The following is a 16,585-nucleotide window of genomic DNA, read 5'->3' as shown; positions in this document are numbered from 1 at the left end:
AAATCTCCCAATTCTCTTGTTGGTTTTCTATGAGGTACACTGGGATCATGCTCATGAGAATAAAGGACTTCCCACAAATCCCTTCTGGATAACTCCATCTCAAACCCTTTCTTCTCCTTTAATGGCTGACTGCTTCCATGTTTGGGAAAATCCCCGTGTGGGGCACTATTCTTTGGAGTCTCCCTCACTGGAAACCCAGAACTCTCTAGACTATCAACTCCTGGCCTCTTTGTACCCAGGAGTTCAGTCCTCAATTGTTCTCTCTCCTGTCACATTTCAATAAATTTCAAGGAGCAGCCAGACTGAAACCTCCACACTTAGTGTGGAAATTTCCTCTGCTAGATATCCAAGTTCACCACTGTCAAATGCTACCTTCCACCCACAAATAATGCTTTCCCTCCAGTTCTCAATGGCACATTTATCATTTCTGTCTAAAAGTCCCATCAGAAGTATCCATAGAGTCCACATTTCTAACAACAAGTTCTTCAAAGCAATTCAGGCCTTCTCTATCAAAATCCTCACAACTCTTCCAAAATCTTCTCCTTATCCATTTAAAAAGCAAGTACAACATGTTTGAAAGTACCCCAGTTCTCTGGTACCAAATTCTGTTTTAGTTTGCTAAAGCTGCCAGAACACAGCACCCTAGAGATGGATCAGCACTTAGTAAGAGGATTAATTTAGTTACAAATTTATACTACTTCAGAGAAAAGGCAGCTGGCTTTCCTCTGGCTTTCTCTGCCACATGGGAAGGCACATGGTGAATCATCTTCTGGACTCCTCTCCAGACTTCTGGGTTCCAATGACTTACATGTGTGTGATTCCTTTCTGCATCTCCAAAATGTCTGAGTCTGAGCTCTGAGTGCTGAGGTGAGGTGTGCTGAAACCCTGAGCTCTCTTCTGACCCCTCTCTTTTATCTCTTCACCTAATTGAATTGAGCATTACTCATTGTGGAAGGCAATCCCCATAGCTGACTGCAGATGTAATCAGCCATAGATGAATTTCACATGCTGATTATTTATGGCCACAGCAACAGAACAATGGAGCATTATCACATGGCCAAGATGACACCTGAATCTAACTATCACAATAGTGTATTTACCACATTTTGTTCATCCACTCATCAAATGTTGGTGGACATTTGGGTCTCTTTCATCTTTTGGCAATTATGAATAATGCTGTGAACATCCATGAGAAAATATCTGTTTGAATCCCTGCTTGTAATTCTTCTGGATATATATTTAGAAGTGGGATTGCTGGGTCATAAGGTAATTCTATATCATTTTCTTAGGAATCCCCAACCTGTTTCCCACCATAGCTGTACCATTTTACATTCCCTCCCATGAACTAGTTATCCCATTTCTCCACATTTTTCCCATTTCTACTTTTCTGTGTTTTTAATAGAGGCCATTTTAGTGGGTGTAAAATGGAATATCATTGTGGTTTTGGTATGCATATCCCAGATGGCTGATGATGTAGAGCCACATCTCAGGTGCCTTTTTTAAAAAAAGCTTTCATGCTGTTAAATATAATATATGTGTAAAGAAAAGAAAGAAAAAACAATGATATTCAAAGTACACTGCAACAAATAGTTACAGAGCACATTTCAGATTCTATTTTGCATTGTCATTCCACTATTTCAGATTTTTCCTTCTAGCTTCTCCATAATACTGGAGGCTAGAAGAAATATATGTATATTTTTTGGTGAAAATTAACATAAATACAAAAAACAATGAATTTCAAAGTATATTGCAGCAATTAGTTGTAGAACATAGTTCAGAGTTTGGTATGAGTTACAATTCCACAGTTATAGGATTTTAACTCAGGCTGCTCTAAGTTACTGGAGACTAAAAGAAATACCAGTATAATGATTCAGCAGTTATATTTGTTTGGTAAACACTACCTTCTCTGCGTAATTCCACTATCACCTTTTTTTAATAATTGTTTTTTTAATTGTAAACAACAAACAATACATGTGGAACCACCAAAAATGGAAATCTTAGTTAGCTTATCTATAGGCATATTTAAATAAAGTATCCGGATAATCTTTGTAAAGCCTGTGTTTGCACAGCAAGTTTCACAAAAAATTTTTTTAATTAAGGCAACAAGGAAAAAATCTACATATTCAGAGAGCAATGTTATTAAATTCTAAGTATTAAAAACCAACTTAGATACCATTTAATCAACTGTCAAAACTGTGAATGTTCTGAAAATATCAAGTAGAAAATTCTTACAAATACCTGCATTTCTATTAGTAATGACCTATGTTACTAAATGCTTTCTTTACTTCAGGAAAATATGAAGATACAAATAATTTTACAATTAAAATATGGGAAACTTAACCACCTAAAGTGGATATCTTAGTTAGCTTATTCATAGGCTTATTTTAAAAATTATATATATAAATAATCATTGTAAAGTGTGTTTGTACAATATGTTTCTTAAACCAATTTAAAATTAAAGCAAGGAAGGAAAAAATTTATAAACACAGATTTCAGAGTTACTTGAACTCTAAATATTAAACAGTACCTTAAATACCATTAGATTAATTATCAAAACTGTGTGCATTCTCAAAATATCAAATAAAAAGTTATTACAAATATCACCTTTGCTATAGTAGTGAGAGATGTTACTAAATATTTTCAATTTTCTTTATTTTAGGAATTTATTTTATCTAATATTACTATAATTGCCTATAGTTTTTTTAGTTGTAAAATATAACATATCTATACAAGCAGCTACAGACCAGTTCCCAGAGGTTTTCATGAGCTACCATGTCCTCAACTCAGATTTTCTTTCTAGCTGCTTCAAAACACTGGTGGCTTTATCAGAGTCATAACAATGAAATCATACAGTATCTGTCCTTTTGTGTCTGGCTTATTTCATTCAGCATTATGTCTTCAAGGTTCATCCATGTTGTTATATGTTTTGGGACATCATTTAGCCCAAAGGCGGCATAATATCTGATCATGTGTATATACCACATTGTGTATATCCACTCATCTGTTGATGGGCACCTGTATTGTTTCCATCTCCTGGCAATTGTGAATAGTGCTGCTAAGAACTTTGATGTGCAAATGTCTATTTGTGTCACTTCCTACCACTCTTCTGGGTAGATACCAAATATTGATATTGCCAGGTTATAGGGCAACTCAATATTTAGTTTTCTGAGGAATTGCCAAACTGATTTCCAAGGTGGCTGAAATATTTTACATTCTAATCAACAGTGAATGAATAAGTGTTCCCAAATTCTTTGCATCCTCTCCAATATTTACAGTTTCCTATTTGTTGAATAGCAGCCATTCTTTTAGGTGTGAGGTGATATCTCATTGTCATCTTAATTTGCCTTTCTCTTATAGTCAGTGAAGATGAGCAGCTCTTCATATGCTTTCTAACCATATGTAATAGTTGTTCAGAAAACTGCATATCCATTTCCCTGCCCATTTTATAATTGGGTTATTTGTTCTTTTGTTGGTGAGCTGTATAATTTCTTGAAAAAGGATTTCAAGCCTTTATCTGATATGTGGTTTCCAAATATTTTCTCCCACTGAGTTGGCTGCCATTTCACCTTTTTACCAAAGTCCTTTTAGGTACAGAAACTCCTAATCTTAAGGAGTTCCCATTTGTCTATTTTTTCTTTCACAGCTTGTGCTTTATGTGTAAAGTTTAAGAAGCTACCTCATATTACTAGATCTTGAAGATGTTTCCTACATTTTTTCAGAAGTTTCATGGTACTGGCTGTTACATTTAGGTCTTTGATCCATTTTGAATTAATTTTTGTATAGGGTGTAAAGTAGGGTCCTCTTTCATTCTTTTAGCTATTGAAATCCTGTTCTTCCATGCCCATTTATTGAAAAGAAAAATAGTCAGTGGATTTGGGTGCCTTATTGAAGGTCAAAGGTCCATAAATTTGGTGGTCAATCTCTGCACTCTCAACTCCATTCCACTTGTCAATCCTTCTGTCTTTGGGTCAGTACCATGCTGTTTTGACCACTGTGGCTTAATAGTAAGCTTTAAAGTCAGGAAGTGATAGACTTCCCAGTTCACACTTTTTGTTTTAGGATATCTTTGGCTATTTAAGGTCTCTTTCCCATCCATATAAATTTTATAGCCAGCTTTTCCAAGTCTTCAAAATAGATTCTTGGGATTTTATTGAAATTGCATTGAATTTGTAGATAAATTTGGATTGAATTGATATCTTGATAATATTCAATCTTCCTGTCCATGAGCATGGAATGCCTTTCCATCTATTTAGGTAATTTTTATTTCTTTTAGCAATTTTTAATAACTTTCTACATACAAGTCCTTGACATCCTTGGTTAGGCTTTTTCCTAGACACCTAATTCTTCAGGGATTCAGTATCTAGGATTAGGTTCTAGTTCCATTCTGAATGGAATTTCTTCCTTAGTTGTCACATCAGATAAGTCATTGTTTGTGTATAAAAACATTCCTGATTTTTGTACATTAATCTTGTATTTACAAGTAAATCTTGTAAATACAAGATTAATGTACACTTTGCTGAATTTGTTTAATAGCTGAAGTAGTTTTGCTGTAGATTTCTCAGGGTTTTCAAAGTATAGGATCATGTCATCTGCAAATAAGTAAAGTTTTACTTCTTCCCCTCCTATTCGAATGCCTTTTATTTTTTTCTCCTGTCTAATTGTTCCAGGTAATACTTCTAATACTATGTTGAATAATAGGGGTGACCATGGGCATCCTTGTCTCATCTCATTGAAAGAGGAATACTTTCAATTTCTCACCATTAAGTATGATGCTCACTATGGGTTTTCATATACGCCCTTTGTGATATTGGGAAAATTTCTTTGGATGCTTAACTTTTTTTTTTTTTTTGCATGGGCAGGCACCGGGAAGAGAACCCGTGTCTCTGGCATGCAGGCAACAACTCTGCCACTGAGTCATTGTTCCCCAATGCCTAACTTTGGAAGTGTTTTTATCATGAAAAGATGGATGTGGGATTTTGTCAAATAATTTTCAGCATCAATCTATATGATCATGTGATTTTTCCCTTTCAATTTGTTAATGTGTGTATTGTGTTGATTGATTTTCTTATGTTGAACCACTCTTGCATTCAGGGTATGAACCCTAGTTGATCGTGATATCTAATTCTTTGAATGTGGCATTGGATATGATTTGCTAGGTTTTGTGAAGAATTTTCACATCTATGTTCATTAGGGAGATTAGTGTGCAGTGTTTTTTATTCTTGCTTCATCTTTATCTTATTTTGGTATTAGAGTGATGTTCAATTCATAAAATGAGTCATGTAGCATTCCTTTTTCTTCATTTTTCAGAAGAGATTGAGCGGGATTGGTGTCAGTTCTTTTGGAAAGATTTGATGAAATTCTCCTGTGAAGCCATCCATTCCTGAGCTTTCTTTGTTTGGGAAGATTTTTGATGACTGCATCTCTTTACTTGTAATTGGTTTGTTGAGATCTTCTTTTTCTTCTTGAGTCAGAATAGGTAAATTGTGTGTTTCCAGGAATTTGTCCATTTCATCTTAGTTATCTAATTTGTTGGCATATAGTTCTTCATAATATTATCTTATGATTTTTTAAAATTTCTTCATAATCTGTGGTAACAACCCTCCTCTCATTTCTGATTTTATTTATTTGTGTCCTCTTTTCTTTTTGTTAGTCTAGCTAAGGTACCATCAATTTTATTAATTTTCTTAAAGTATCAACTTTTAGTTTTGTTGATGATACTTTCCATTATTTTTTGTTCTTCAGTTTGTTTATTTCTGCTTTATTCATTATTATTTCTCTTCTTTTATTTGCTTTGGGATTAATTTTCTGTTCTTTCTCTAAATTCTCTAGGTGAGAAGTTAAATCCTCAAGTTTTGCTTGTTCTAGCTTTTTAATGTAGACGTTGAGGGCAATAAATTTCCCTCTCAGCACTGCCTTGGCTGCTTCCCATAAGTTTTGATATGTTGTATTCTCATTAACATTCATCTCCAGATATTTACTCATTTCTCGAGCTAATTCTTCCTTGACCCACTAATTATTTAAGAATGTGTTGTTTAATCTCCATATATTTGTGCAAGCTCTGGTTCTTTGGTGATTATTAATTGCCAACTTTATTCTGTTGTGATCAGAGAAAGTGCTTTGGATAATTTTAATCTTATTAAATGTATAGAGACTCAGTTTATGTCCCAGTATATGATCTATCTTGGAGAATGTTGCATTTGCACTAGACAAGACTGTGTATCCTGCTGTTTTGGGGTGTAATGATCTCTATATATCTATTAGATCTAATTCATTCATCACATAGTTTAGATTCACTTTTGCCTTGTTGATCTTCTGTGTGCTTGTTCTATCTATAGTGGAAAGTGGTGTATTAAAGTCTCCCACTATTATTGTTGATATGTCTATAGCTCCCTTCTGTTTTCCAATATGCACTTGGAGCTTCCTGATTGGGAGCATACACATTTATGATAGTCAATTCTTCCTGGTGAATTGTTTCTTTTATTAATATGCAGTGTCCTTCTTTGTCTTTTATGATGTCTTTACATTAAAAGTCTATTTTGTCTGATATTACCTTCTGGTTACAGCTTGCATAGATGATATTTTTCCACCCTTTCACTTTCAATCTAACTGTATCATTGAGCCAAAGATGTGTCTCTTATAAACTGTGTATAGATGGGTTGAATTTTTTGATCCATCCTAGTAGTCTGTATCTTTTAATTGGTGAGTTTAGTTCACTAATATTAAAGTAGTTACTGTAAGATTGTTCTTGATCCTTGCATCTTGTCCTTTAGTTTTTGTCAGACCTGCATATTATTTTCCTTCTCTCTCTCTTTTTCCTTAAATTACATTTACTCATATTCTTCAATTCTTTGCCCTCCTCCAGACTTCCCTCTTCTGTCTTTTTTTAATCAGCTAACAGTGTTTCATTTAGTATTTGTTTTTAAGATCTCATTCAGGATCTTAAAAATATCATACCAGTGCCTTTTTGCTTCCATGGTGCCTGTTAAGTAGTTTGAAGTCCATGTTATGCATTTTCCCTCGTTTGCAGTAGATTATTTTTCTCATACTGCTTTCAGGACTTTTTGTTTCTCTTCAACACCTGACAGTCTGGCTAGTGTCTTGGAGTTGGCTTGTTTGGATGTATTATATTTGGAGTTTGCTGGGCTTCTTTGATGTGCATATTTATGTCCTTTATAAGGTTTGGGAAGTTTTCTCCAATTATATCTTCAACTATCTTTCCCAACCCTTTGCTCTTCCTTTGTCCATCTGGTGCAAAAATAATTCTTGTATTTTTATACTTCTTGTTTTCCAACATTTCTCTACAATCCAGTTGCATTTTTCCATCTTTCTTGCCATTTGCTTTTTATGTGCTGTAATTCTATTGTTTCTATCTTCTAGCCCACTTTTTCTTCCTCCTGCTCCTTTGAATCTGCCATTGTGTGTCTCCAGTATTTTTCTTTTTTGGTCTACTGCATCTTTCATTTCTGTGAGAATGGCCATTTTTCTATTTAACCTCCTAAATTCTTCTTTACAGTCCTCTAGTATCTTTCTGATATAGTTTATTTCCTTATAAATATCCATGAGCAGTTGTTCAAAATTCTGTGTCCCCTCTGGAATTTTGATTTGGTCATTTGGCTGGGCCATTTCTGCTTGTATCTTCACGTGCTTTGTGATTTTCTGTTGTGTTCTGAGCAATTGTTTGCCTTGAATGTTTGTTATGCAAATTGGTTTCCTTCATTCTTTTAAAGTTGTGTATTTACTTAGTGTTTACTAAATGTATCTTTATACTTTGTCAGTTATTCTCTGCCAAATGAAGGTCAGATCTCATGTAGGAGATAAAATTCAACTTAATGGTCAATTATAAGGCAGACCAGGATGCACGGATACTCTGGTGGCAGAATGGATGACTACCATGCAACACACCCAATCTGAACTCCTAGCCTATTCACACATACAAAGATAATAATAATAAAGTAAAATAATAACATAATAAAAATATGAGACACAAAACTACAACAAAATACACCTCAACAGTAGCAGACACCAGAATCAAAAGGAGATACCCCATGACAAGCTGGGAGTGAAGTCAGGCTGGTGCTCACCAAAGGGAGAGAAAATTTAAGAGAAAAAAACCAATAAAAATAAATAAAACAGAATAATGAGAAATAATAGGTGAAAAAATAGAAAATGAGTAAAATACAATAATATAAAATATCTACGAAAATTTTAAATGAAAAGATCAATTATATTACCAATAATAATGTACAGAAGGAACATGTTTTGTTTTGTTTTGTTTTTTGGCCTTGGCATGCTCCTGGAATTGAACCTGGGTCTCCTGCACAGCAGGCAAGAATTCTGCCCCTGAGCCACAAGAAAGCAAGCAGATGCCATCATGCTCGCCATGTGCCCATCCAGCTGAGAGAGAGAGAGACATTGATCATTGTCAGCCTTCTTGAACCAAGGTATCTTTTCCTGGATGCCTTAAATCGGACATTTCTATAGACTTGTTTTAATTAGGACATTTTCTCGGCATTAGAACTATAAACTAACAACCCATTAAATTCCTTTTTTAAAAGCCATTCTGTTTCTGGTATATTGCATTCTGGCAGCTAGCAAACTAGAGCACCCAGGCAGCTGCAATCTGCATCTTGCCCATCAGTTTGCTTTGCCTATGTTTGCATATTCCCTCTCCCTGTGGGTGGAGATTTGGCTGCCCTCAATCTCTGCATCCTTGGAGTCAACAGCCAGACTTACCTGCACACTGAGTTGTTAGCATAATACTCACAGTCAGAACATGGACTGTTACCAGCAAAAGTGAGAGACTGTCTCCTTTACCTCCTGTACTATTGGAACTTAGATAAGCACTAAGGTTCCTCCTGCTTCCCCTGGCTTTAGTGGTGTCTCTCAACTGCACAGCAGAGACCCATAGACATTCCTCTGTCCTGAGTCTTGGGTCCTCAAGGCACAATCATATCAGGCCAACATTGATGCTAGTTTCCAACACCCTGTGCCACCTGGGGTAAGACACTATGTTCCACATAACTTATGTCTCCCAACTTACAATGCTGGGAGCCTGCCTCTGGTCTGGATGTATTGAGGGAAGGAGGTGTTCTAGGGCAGGAGGGTCCTGGGAGCAGCATAAGGGCCATAGTTGATATAATGGGAGATGGAAAAAGTCTGGGTTTGGATCAACTCTTCCTCTTATACGTTTTGCTAAATTCTTACTGAGCAAGCAATTGATAGAGTCTTAAGTCATATATACAAATTATTAGTTTTTGAATAAATTTATGTTCAGTATTTCTCTGTAAATGTGATGCAACCTTCCCAAGGACATGGGGTGCACAAAGCACCATCCTCAGTCCTTGGCATCCAGCCTCTCCTTTAATAATCAATGTCACTTTTGTGATCACTTCCTGCAATTGACTGAACAGGAAATTCAGGCTAGAGATGAAAGCAGGTAACCAGCATTACACAAGCAGCAAGGACAAAAGTGTCTCTTGATTTGAGGTTTAACTGATGCCAACATCCACATCTCACACTTTACCTTACTTCTACTCACAAATATATCATGCAAGCAAATCAATAACCCTGCAAAATTAAAAAATACCTCCATGCATTGGCCATTTTTAAGTTCCTGCCTGCGGGTGATGTGGAAGGTTCTAGTATGTGTCAGTCAATCATGGGGTCCAGGCCCAGAGTCTCCAAAGTGAACAATCTCTCCTCATACTGAAGGGGACTTGGTCAGACTTCCAAACATGATGTGGGAGGAGCACATGGGTTTTGAAAAGTTGCTTCACCTGTACTCCCCAAAAATTCTGATACAAAAAATATATTTATAGACATCTGTGAAGGAGGGCCAGGAGAGGCCAGCGGACTGAGAGGAAGATCCTGGGACCCTCTCCAAGGACTTTTCTCAGCATGAATTTCAATGATTTCTAGGGACTGGTGACAAATGGTACATGGAGCTCTCCGTTTCACTCCTAAGGTCTCAAATCCCATGAATCCACAGTTGACTCTGGGAGTTATCAGCCAGACACTCACGGCCTGTTGGAGGGCAGAAGGTAGCTCAACATTGTCCAATTAGGTCATGTCACTCCATACAGTGTCCACCCCAAGTGGGTCCCATTATTTCTGCCTGTTTTCCTCCTTCTCTTTCCTCCCTTTCCTGAGAATGTTGACTCCATCTTCTACCAATTCTCCCTCCTCTTTGAGACCCATCATCCCCTGTTCTTCTCCTGGCTACACTTATGGCCTCCACCAGGGAGGACACTGGAGGCTCCTCATGTACCTCAGAGAAGTGCTCATAGGGAGGCCAAGCTCACCTTGTCAGTAGTGGACACAGCTCTGTGAAAGCATCCCAGGTTTCTGGTGTCCCTAAACCCTGAACCCCTCCCCATGAAGGACTAAAAGTGAGAAATGCAGTGTCAGGGCACTCAGCCCCATCTTGACAGGGACTCTAGGGAGCAATAAGGAGGGATGTTGATGCTCTCCAGTGTCTCCATCTGTTCTGGGGCCATCCATTGTCCTTCTGCTAGGACAGGTGGTGGACACATTTTCTCTCCAGGTAATTCCCTAAGACTGCACCCCACAGGGCTATGGACAGGTGTAAGTATATCATGGAGGAGTCCATACTGAAGTGAGGGTTGGCTGGGGAGTGGGAATGAGGCTGTGGCATGTGGGGAGGCCCCTGACCTGCACTCTCTGTGGGGTGTGGCCTGTGGGCAAGGCTGTGAGGAGGCAGGTTTCACTCTGGGGGTTCCTGACTCCTCTCTGTCATGGGTCAGAAGCCTCAGTGCTCACACAGGGTCTAGGTCTGTGAGAAAGTGAGGGAAAACTTCCCTATTATCTACCCCAGATGGTTGGTTTCTGTGTACTACCCATGGCACTGGCAGCTGAAGGATTGATTTGTCTGTCATCCTATCTCCCAGTATTGAGGGTACAATGATGTTATCTCAACATATAAACTAATGGAATCTATCACAAATGCCCTCTTAAACACTGCCTCACTAATGGATAGTCTGGAAAGAGGTGTGTCCTTTCCATGGACTACTTGTTAAGAAATTATCCCACCTGTGTACACTCTACTCTGTGAATAGAGCATCATAAATGCCCTATACATATGCAAACACACATCACAAACCTGTCCATCCAATGCTTTCCATTTTTTTTCCTCAGTAGGTCTGCAATTTTCAAATGAATTACAATTGAAATGTATTTTCCTGAACTGCATTTTTTCCCATGGATATTTAGCCACTATTTTGACATTTTTCCCTCCCTGTAATCTGTTCTCTTTCTCTTTCCTCCTTCAAGATGTTCTCTTAAACTTTGGTTTTCAGCAGTCTGACAATAAAGTCCTGGGTGTGAATTTCTAAGTGGTTAATTTCTTTTTTAATCTTTAACTATCTTGGATAGATAAGTATACATTTTAGATATTCTCTTGTCATATATTTTTCTGCCCCATTCACTGTATAATCTCCTTCTGGGACACAAATACACCTGTGTTAGCCTCTTGATATTTTCCTCTAATAAGGGTCACTGAAAGCATTCTTGATGTTTTTCATCATTTTTATGTATTTTTTTCTGATAAGATAATTTCTATTGCTCTGTCTTTTAGCTCAGTGATTTTTTCTTTCTTGCATTCACTCTTTTCTTTTGTGGGAGGTTTAATTTTATTCAAAATTTGAGTACAGAAAACACTCCCACACTTAACAGTTTAAAATATTCAAATAAAAGTTATTGCAGCTTTTTTAAATATTTAATTTATGCCACAAGACATGTTGCATTAGAAATTATTTGAAGCCCTTGAGGGAAAATATCCATGGCTTAAGCTGCAATTGTTACTGTTTCTTATTGGGGAAAATGTGAGAGATGATTTGTGGGAAAAAAAAGATGGAGAAAGATTTGAGAAGCAGAATTTAAGGTGATCTCATATGCTGACTGGAGTATGTGTGTTCTGGTTTCTACACTATAAAATATTTTAGTTGTTTTTGCTTGCTTGTTTTGCTTTGTATCCTGTTCTCCTTCAGTACGTGAATCAGTCAATATATAACAATGTCTGGGTTCAATAAGAGATTATACATTGATTGTACAGAGTGATAAGCATAGTTCAAGAAAGCAGATTTAAAGAATGAAATCTGGAGTTCCTGAATGGTTGAACACTAGGGCAAACAAATGCAGTCTGCCTGGGGATTACCTCACTTCATTGATTTGCCAAATATTTCTCAAGTTTTGCCTCCTGTTTCCTTCTGAGATGTCACAAAAATAATGCAAAAAAATTAATCAAATATGGATATACCTGCACATACCCATATTTATCTAAAACTTTAAATGTTCAATTTATTATTTCATCACTTTGTCAAATCCCTTATCTTAGGGGAGGGAACAATTTTATTTTTAGAAAATATAATCCTGCTTTGATAAATTCTGGTTCAGAAAACCAAAACGTTTTTCTCTTATACTATTTATTTCTGAGGATAAAGGTATAAGGTTTAGTTTTAGAAGGAATAAATGGAGAGTTTGGCAAATGGCAACAGGTCACCATGGTGTGCCTTTGCATGCCTTAACTGTGAGGTGAACTGCGGTATTTACACAAGAAGGTTTGTAGACTTTGTGGCAGTGATCTCTGCATGAAGAGCACATGTGCCTCCAAAGGAGAAACATGACAGTGAGGCCTTGGAGATGCATAGGCCACCTAATTCACAAATGGCACTGTTTTTTTGAATGACTGAGTGCACCTATGCAGTGGCTGAATTTCTGAGCCAGAACACCTGCATGAAGAATTTTGACTCTGTTCTAGTTTGCTAGCCACTGGAATGCAATATACTAGAAATGAAATAGCTTTTAACAAGGGGAATTTAATAAGTTTCTAATTTACAGTTCTAAGGCTGAGAAAATGTCCCAATTAAAACAAGCCTATAGAAATGTCCAATCTAAGGCATCCATCCAGGGAAAGATACCTTGGTTCAAGAAAGCCGGTGAAGTTCAGGGTTTCTCTCTCAAATGAGAAGGCACATGGCAGACACAGTGAGGGCTTCTCTCTCAGCTGGAAGGGCACATGGTGAACATGGCACCATCTGCTGGCTTCTTCTCTTGGCTTCATATTTCATGAATCTCCTCAGGAGGTGTTTTCCTTCTTCATCTCCAAAGGTCTGCTGGTGGACTCTCTGCTTCGTGGTGCTACAGCATTCTCTGCTCTCTCTGAATCTCCCATTCTCCAAAATGTTTCCCCTTTTATAGGACTCCAGTAAACCAATCAAGACCCACCCAAATGGGTGGAGACATGTCATCACCTAATCCAATTTTAACAACCACTCTTGACTAAATCACATCATCCAGGGAGATGATCCGAGCACAGTTTCAAACACACAGTATTGAACAGGGATTATTCTACCTTTTTGAAATGGGATTGTGATTAAAACATGGCTTTTCTGGGGGACATACATCCTTTCAAACCAGCACAGACTCCTAGGTATTTTCTAATCTATTGGCAGAAACACCTCAACAACACCTAATCACTAATGTCAGAGTTAACTCTGCCCACTAAAGCTCACAAAAGATTCACGGGAGTTATGAATCCACTACAACAGAATAAAAGGAAGGGGGAGAGTTTAAATAAGAGGTGGGAGTAAGGTCTAGGGCATTCTGATAAAGAAAGGACATCAATCATACTCATTAACTGAAAATCACTTTTCCTACTTGATTTACCTTTTAACACTTACAGAGTAAAGAAGGACCAACACATGAACTCTCTGTTCTGTTCAGCCTTTCTGTCTGAGTGAAGAAGCGCAAAATGTGGCTGGGTTTCAGAAATGCCCTCAATTATCAATAAATGCATATTTCAAGAACAACTGCTAAATAACCAGAAACAGTACAGAACAGCTTCTGGGGCCGCGTCAGTGACCAGACACACAGCATATCCCAGTCTGGACCAGCTGGACCGGCTGCGAGCACCCACCAGAACCGTGAGTTCCCAAAGCTGTGGTGGCCAGTGCCCCTCCCCCACAGGCTGCTTCGCAGAGGGGAAAGGAAAGGACTTTACCAGCAGCGGGGACTGGGCACAATCAAACACCAATTGTGGAACTAATTAACAGATTCTGACTACTAAAAATAGGCCCCCAGCTTAGGTGAACCTGATCAAAGCGGAGGTTGCTCGTTTTTGCCCTGGCGCCAATGGGGCAGAATTGACAGAAAAAGGGGGGAAAAAAAAGAAGGAAACAGAGGTTTTTGGGCTGTTTATCTACAAAGGCTTGACTGCCTCTGGATACAGTGGCAGGACTTTTCAGGCCTCGGGATACAGTGGCAGGACTTTTCAGGCTGCAACTGCCCCAGGCATAGGCAGAAGTGAGCTCTTTTGGGGGCTTATCTGGAGCCTGTGCCTTCCCCAGAGGAGGGGTGAAGCCCCACCTAGGTGGAATCCCTCCATCAAGGAATTCAGACACCAGGGCTTGGTAATTTGAAGCCACTAAAACCAGCCTACAACCTCTCCTCCGTCTCCACCACTCCCCCAGCAGGGAGAGTCTGCCAAAGTTAAAGGCACCACATCATCTTATGCTGGTGGGACCTACAGTCAGACAAGTGCCACATACTGGGCGGGATAAGAAAAACAGAGTCCAGAGACTTCACAGGAAAGTCTTTCAACCTGTTGGGTCTCACCCTCAGGGAAAACCGATGCAGCTGACTCTTTCCTCCTGATAGGAGGACAGTTTGGTCTGGGAAAATCTGGCTGGGGTCTATAATATCTAAATAGACCCTCCTAAGTGTGTGTGGGGGAAAGGCACCAAACAAGCAGGGCAAGAAACAAGAAAACAAGAACTGAAAATTCTCCTTTCTTTAAACAAAACTTAAGCTAAAGGTCCAGATAAAGCTGAACGGAATGTCAAAGAACAGATAACAAATTCATCCAGCAAGAAAACCCTAGATAAAAGAAGTGAAAGCAATCTCCAGAATAAACTAATTAAGGTAATTAAATGCCTAGATGCCAGCAAAAAATAACAAATCACACTAGGAAAATTGAAGATATGGCCCAGTCAAAGGAACAAACCAACAATTCAAATGACATACAGGAGCTGAAACAATTAATTCAGAATGTACAAACAGACATGGAAAACCTCATCAAAAACCAAATCAATGAACTGAGGGAGGTTATAAAGAAAGCAAGGAAAGAACAAAAAGAAGAAAATGAAAGTCTGCAAAAACAAATCACAGAACTTATGGGAATGAAAGACACAGTAGAAGAGATGAAAAAAATAATGGAAACCTACAATGGTAGGTTTCGAGAGACAGAACCTAGGATTTCTGAACTGGAGGATGGAACATCTGAAATCCAACAAGAAACAGAAGCTATAGGAAAAAAATGGAAAAATATGAGCAGGGACTCAGGGAATTGAAAGACAATATGAAGCGCACGAATATACGTGTTGTGGGTGTCCCAGAAGGAGAAGAGAAGGGAAAAGGAGGAGAAAAACTAATGGAGGAAATTAACACTGAAAATTTCCCAACTCTTATGAAAGACTTAAAATCACAGATCCAAGAAGTGCAGCGTACCCCAAAGAGAATAGATCCAAATAGACATACTCCAAGACATTTGCTAATCAGAATGTCAGAGGTCAAAGAGAAAGAGAGGATCTTGAAAGCAGCAAGAGAAAAGCAATCCATCACATACAAGGGAAGCCCAATAAGACTATGCAAAGATCTCTCAGCAGAAACCATGGAGGCGAGAAGACATCAGGATAATATATTTAAATTATTAAAAGAGAAAAACTGCCAACCAAGAATTCTATATCCAGCAAAATTGTCCTTCAAAAATGAGGGAGAAATTAAAACATTTTCAGACAAAAAATCACTGAGAGAATTTGTGACCAAGAGACCAGCTCTGCAAGAAATACTAAAGGGAACACTAGAGACAGATATGAAGACAGAAGAGAGAGGTGTGGAGAAGAGTGTAGAAAGGAAGACTATGAGTAAAGGTAAAAAGAAGGAAAATTAGATATGACATATAAAATCCAGAAGGCAAAATAGTAGAAGAAAGTGCTACCCATGCAGTAATAACACTGAATGTTAATGGATTAAACTCTCCAATCAAAAGACATACTCTGGCAGAATGCATTAAAAAACAGGACCCATCTATATGCTGTCTCTACTCAAAGGACATGAGGGCAAGGACACAAATGGACATTTGCACACCAATGTTTATAGCAGCATATTAACAATTATCAAGACATGGAAACAGCCAAAATGTCCATCAACAGACAGTTGTCTAAACAAACTGTGACATTTACATAAGATGGAATATTATGCAGCTGTAAGACAGAATAAAGTTATGAAGTATGTAACAACATGAATGGACCTTAAGGACATTATGCTGAGTGTGATTAGCCAGAAACAAAAGGACAAATACTGTATGGTCTCACTGATATGAACTGACATTAGTGAATAAACTTGGAATATTTCCTTGGTAACAGATACCATCAAGAGATAGAAATAGGGTAAGATATTGGGTAATTGGAGCTGAAGGGATACAGATTGTGCAACAGGACTGAATATGAAAACTCAGAAATGGACAGCACAATATTACCTAACTGTCATACAATTATGTTAAAACACTGAA

The sequence above is a fragment of the Tamandua tetradactyla genome, chromosome 12, assembly GCF_023851605.1.
Source record: "Tamandua tetradactyla isolate mTamTet1 chromosome 12, mTamTet1.pri, whole genome shotgun sequence".
Classification (NCBI taxonomy): Eukaryota; Metazoa; Chordata; class Mammalia; order Pilosa; family Myrmecophagidae; genus Tamandua; species Tamandua tetradactyla.
This window is presented reverse-complemented; position numbering follows the sequence as displayed.